The following is a 5,874-nucleotide window of genomic DNA, read 5'->3' on the forward strand; positions in this document are numbered from 1 at the left end:
TTGCATCTAGACTTTGTATATTTGCAAAGTGGAGAGGCCACTTGTTATAATTTTACAAATCCTCCTAAGGTGGTTTCCTTTGTCTCAATGACCGGTGGGTCATGTATGTGTTGTGCACGTGTGTTGTGTGCACCTGTACTTGTACGTTGCGGTGTGCGCGTGTCCGTGTGCTGTGTGTACCTATTTTTGCATGGTTTTTTTGTATGCCACGTGTGTGTTGTGTTGTGTACGTTTTTTTTGCATGGTATTTTCGTGAAGTGTATACGTGTACGTGTACGTGTACGCGCGTGTGTATGACGGTGAGTTATGGCAGTATATATATATTCATGAACGTAAACTAGTGTTTAGTGTGTATGACAAACTGTCTCCACATATCATTGTGTGTTTTGTCCAAATATATAGCAATCCAATATATAAAGGATGCGGAACTTGATTTTCCTTTTTGAAAAGGAGGAGGACCCCCGGCTTCTGCATCTAGGACGATGCATGCAGCCACTTTAATAATTATTCACACAAGACCTTACAAAGTCATACAACAGTAAGACTAAAGCCACCGTCTAGGCAACATATGTCGCCACTCCTATCCTGTTGATGTAGGCATGCTGATAGTCTGGGCCTAATACCAAACAAACCTTGTAGCCAAACCTAACATCTAAGACCTGAGGTCCCAACCAGGACGCCTGCCGGGCATGGGCACCCACCAGTCCGGCACACTCCTCAACCAGGACGCCTGCCGGTTATGAGGCCGCCGCAGCCACCTGCCATTATCCATCTTTACTGTTGTACTGCTGCATCTACCTTGCCCGGTCTAGCTGCCGTCGACGCCACCACGACGCCAGACAACGCCACCATCCTGCGCTCGTCCATCATCACACGCCCACCGGCGAGACCCCGCTGCTCCATGCCGCTGAGACCTGCCGTTGTCGACGTGCCAGATGTCACACCGCTCCTCCGACGCGAAACACCACCTATTGCCACTAGTCCCATCCCCTCCGCCTGTAGTTCCTCAAACCGAGCACCCAAACGCCCCAGGCAGCGCCTCCAAGAAGGGTACTACACACACAGTGCCGCTGCCGCCCAATCTAAGGAGATTTAGGGTTTTCACCCGGGCATGAGGTCAGGGTGGAGGGCAGGGACCTCGACAGCGCCTGCAAGGAAGAGAATGGCGACCCTGGTTGTTGCCACCGTCGGGATGAGCGAGTCATCCAATGTTTCCTCCGGCCGATGTCACCTCTACCAGCCCCCGCGAACGCACCGAGGCCGACGACCGCGATCATAAGCCACCAAGTGCAGCGCGAGAGAGCCTGCAGCGCGGAGGAGATCCACCGACAACTCACCACCCACACGGTCAACACGCCGTCCATCCACCCCCCGTGAACGTCGCCAGCCGAGGGTGCCGTCGCCATGCCTAACGCCATGCAGAACTTGATTTGGATTGTTAAACCTTCTCTCCTCTTTTTATCACCACTTTTTAGCCATCAAATACACAAAGGCTGAGATGCTCCAATATATAAAGGATGCAAAACTTGGCAACACAGTTTTAAAAAGCTATAGTAATTCAAAACTTTAGTTTTTCAATATGTGGACAATGAATACTTCGGTTTCCAAAGACTGTAGTTTTTCTCTGTTTTGACAAAACAGCCGATGCGTTTGGCAAATGCTTTTTTACCATAGTTTTGACTCATTGCACCAATCTCAGCTACAATCAATTAGATGATTTGTGTGTAGAAACACTCGCCCAATACAAACATCGATGCCATGCACGTTTGGCCGCATAGAACCGACAACTAGCTAGCTTTTAGCCTGCTGCGTACGAGTGTGCTTCAACCACGAATTGATCTACTCCACGAGCGAGCTTCGTCCGAGTCATGTGTAATGGGCAGACATCAACCGGATATAAGGGTACAAGATCGCTAGAAAAGTAACATGTGCCCGGCCGCCGCCGACAGCGGCCATAGGACTAATGACCTAACTAAAACACTAATAATCAGAAGATAGATTAAACTTCGTTTAACGGATATACAACATATTGAGGAATCGAAAGAGGCTAAGCGCTCCCCCAAATTCTTTCACCTCAGTCTAGAAAAAAGAGGCCGGGGTCTCTTTTCTAGATACAGCAAAAAAACTGCAGTATGAGAGATACTAGGGTATTCTAGACTGGAGTATTTGTTCCACCCAAGCATCTCAAAGTATTTTATACCAAAGTTTTTAAGAAACCACGGTATTCTAGAAAAACTGCAAAAATATTTTGCATCCAAACGCACCCTAAGTTTTACTCGGCCCGATACGTCTGTATTTTAGCTGGACTTGCTCTTAACGTATAAATAGGTGTCATTTGACTATCGATCGACATGGATTTTGATTTTGCCCGAACATGGTCTCAAAAAAATGATTTTGCCCGAACATAGAAAGTTCGGTCGCTTTAGATCTATGTGAAAATCGAAAAGGAAATATGGTTTCCTTATGTGTGTTTCATCCGTGGAAATAGACGTTGAACGTGGTGCGATGGCATGTGAAGAGCGATCATGCAACTTCCCGAAAAACAGAAGCGATCATGCAACGACGTGCCGCCTCACGTGGTGCTCGGCTAGACACGGCTTCGATAGATTCGCCTGCTTTGTTTGTTTTTTTCGAAGCAAACGCACGCTGCCAGCTTAGTTTGACCGCGCACTAGCTTGCTCGCCGGCCGGCGGCGGCCGAGACGAACGGACTGAGCAGGGAAGTAAGGGGGAAGGAACATACCAGCGGCAGATTGGGCGCGTACTTACGCAGCGTGCTCCTCGCCGCCGGGGAGCGCGATCACCGCGCGGCCGAACGTCAGGCCGGCCACAACCGCCTCTGCGGCAGCGTCGTCCCCGCGGCAGGCCGCCGCCCAAGCCTGGAAGAACCTCCACACCGACCGGCCGTCGACCACTGCGTGGTGCATCGCCACGCCGACCGCTACCCCACCCTTCAGCCGTGTGACCTGCACAGCCAGCACCTCCGCGGGGAGCGAGTCGACCTTGAGCTTCGGTACGAACGCCTTGAACGCGTCCACGTCGTGGTCCGCGTCCCCGGCGAGCCGCCCTGCGTCCGCCTCGTCGCTCTCCGCGACGATGAACCGCACGCCGCTTCCCTCCGAGGCGGAGCAGTCGATTGCGGCGTCGCCGGTGGACGGCAGGAAGACGATCCTGCCGGCGAGCGGGGGAAGCCGCGCGAGCGTGGCCGCTAGTGACGCGCGGAGGGAGCCGACGAGAGATGCGAATGGCGGGTGCTGGCCGCCGGCGTCGTCGAAGAGGAACACGCGCTGGATTACCGGGAGCACGATCCACGGTGCTTCCAGCGCGGACAGCCTGAGTAACAAGTCCACCGGCGGCGAGGCGACGCTGCCGAATTCGACGATCTTGACCGTCGGCATGACTAGCGACGAGAGAGACGACCTTGGTGGAGGTGCGACGCGGTGCGTGCCGATCTGTCCTGAACTGGAGGTGGCAGCGCCTAGATAGTCTGAATGAGATTAATCGACGCCCAGTGGTAGTGGAGGGGAAAAGTAAGCGTTGGAAATAGGATAGATATCAGGTGCTGCCACACTTGCGCTTCGTTTGTTTAAGCTTTGGTTACGTGGGGATTCGCTTAAGTGCATATGATAGTATTGTACACCCCCCGTCTGAAAATAAATGTCTCAACCTTAGTACTAGTACTTTCTCCGTCTTAGATATATAAGTCATCTTACGAAAACCAAATAATCACAAAACGCTTAGGCATGATGCATTAACTCCATCGTTGTTTCTTGTTTTTTGACATATCAACTAATAAAAGATGTGAGACGTGCATGTTTTCAATGACTCAAGACTATACCAAACACGATATGCAGTGCTTAGTTTATTACATGCAATGCTATTAATTAGCAAATAAACATTAAGTTTTCTCGTTTTCCCTTCTTCTTGGTCACAGTGCACAATCTAAAATGAATTATTCACCTAGACGAAGGGAATACAAGTTTTTACTAAAATTAATACAAACTTGAGACACTTATTTTAGGATGAAGAAAATACTACTTTCATAATGCATACTATCATACTACTTCCCAAGATAATAAATATTTGACATATACCTAGACCAACGGAGAATAAAAACTATTTTGTGTGGCAATAAGTATTACCTAAAGTAGATTAATACTACTCCCTCCGTCTAGATGAGTAAGTCATCTTACGAAAACCAAATAATTCCAAAACACTAAGGCGCAGTGCATTAACTTCTACCTCGTTTCTTATTTCTTCACATATAAACCAATAAGAGACGAGGGATGTGCATGCTTTTAATGACTTGAGACTACCAAACACGACATACAGTGGTTAGTTCATTGCATGCAATGCTATTAAATAGCAAATAAACATTAAAGCCTCTCGTTTTTCTCTCCTCCTTGGTCACCGTGCACAACTAAGATGACTTAATCACCTAGACGGAGGGAGTATAAATGATTATATTTATTTCTATGCATGACGCAAAGTAACACAATATTTAACATGATACAATATTTATCTATGTTATTCTATTTTTTCTTTAATTCTCTATTACATCATCATGTTTGGTATTTTCGAATGCATAATGCTCTCTCCGTCCGATTCCTCTGGGCAACAGGAGGGTGTCCCTATTTACAAGGACCCCATGCAACCGCATTATTTTCTCGACGCCTCGTTTCCATCATTAGAACTTAATAAGGCAATAAATCGCTTGCTGTTTCTTTGTCTGCTGGTGCATGTGTACATCGTATTGGGCAGGAACCGCTGCATTACATTGAGCATGGGGCTGTATGCAGGTAGGTGCGCGCATGCAGCGGGATTGCATTGTTTTGGCAGTTAATTGGCATAGAAGTTGACGTATAGTACTACTAATTCCAGAAAATTAATCGCTCTGCCTCGTTACCTGTGTTTTGGTCTTCCTATGGAGATGTCTGCATAATGCTATCCCTGTTTTTGTGTTCTTGCAAACCGTCACATTGGCAGTATTTCCCAATGCCCAATTTGCAAAGAAGGAGGAGAAGATATCAAGCATGCTTTATTTAACTGCGTGAGAGCAAAGGTAGTATGGGCTGCCCTTGGGATTGAGAGGGTTGTACATGATGCGTCGCTTGTTGATTGCTCGGGTTCCGGTGTGCTGGAATTTTTCTTGTGTGATCAATCGACACAACACAATTATGACGACTCGATAGAGCTTCCAGAGTTCATAGCTACCGCGAGTTGGTTCGTATGGTGGCAGCGTAGACAGCAGGTCAGAGGGGAGGAAGTGCAGACATCGTTGCGATCTGCGCTAGCCATCCATGCATTGGCTCTTAACTTCACACGAGCGGCAGCAAAACAAACTACTGCACCTAGACGGAACTGTTGGGGAACGTAGTAATTTCAAAAAAATTCCTACGCACACGCAAAATCATGGTGATGCATAGCAACGAGAGGGGAAAGTGTGTCCACGTACCCTCGTAGACCGAAAACGGAAGCGTTAGCACAACGCGGTTGATGTAATCGTACGTCTTCACGATCCGATCGATCAAGTACCAAACGCACGGCACCTCCGAGTTCTGCACACGTTCAGCTCGATGACGTCCCTCGAACTCCGATCTAGCCGAGCTTTGAGGGAGAGTTCCGTCAGCACGATGGCATGGTGACGATGATGATGTTCTACCGACGCAGGGCTTTGCCTAAGCACCGCTACGATATTATCGAGGTGAACTATGGTGAAGGGGGGCACCGCACACGGCTAAGAGATCTCAATGATCAATTCTTGTGTCTATTGGGTGCCCCTTCCTCCGTATATAAATGGGGGAGGAGGAGAGGGCCGGCCAAGGGGAGAGGCGCGCCCAAGGGGGGCAATCCTACTCCAAGTAGGTTTGCCCCC

General features: G+C 48.7%; 1 pseudogene; it reads right to left on the reverse strand.

Moving 5' to 3' along the window:
* Positions 1–3,470, reverse strand: part of LOC119335567 — a 9,951-nt pseudogene extending 6,481 nt beyond the window's left edge.
* Positions 3,471–5,874: the final 2,404 nt, after the last annotated feature.

Source organism: Triticum dicoccoides, chromosome 7B (genome assembly GCF_002162155.2).
Source record: "Triticum dicoccoides isolate Atlit2015 ecotype Zavitan chromosome 7B, WEW_v2.0, whole genome shotgun sequence".
Lineage (NCBI taxonomy): Eukaryota > Viridiplantae > Streptophyta > Magnoliopsida > Poales > Poaceae > Triticum > Triticum dicoccoides.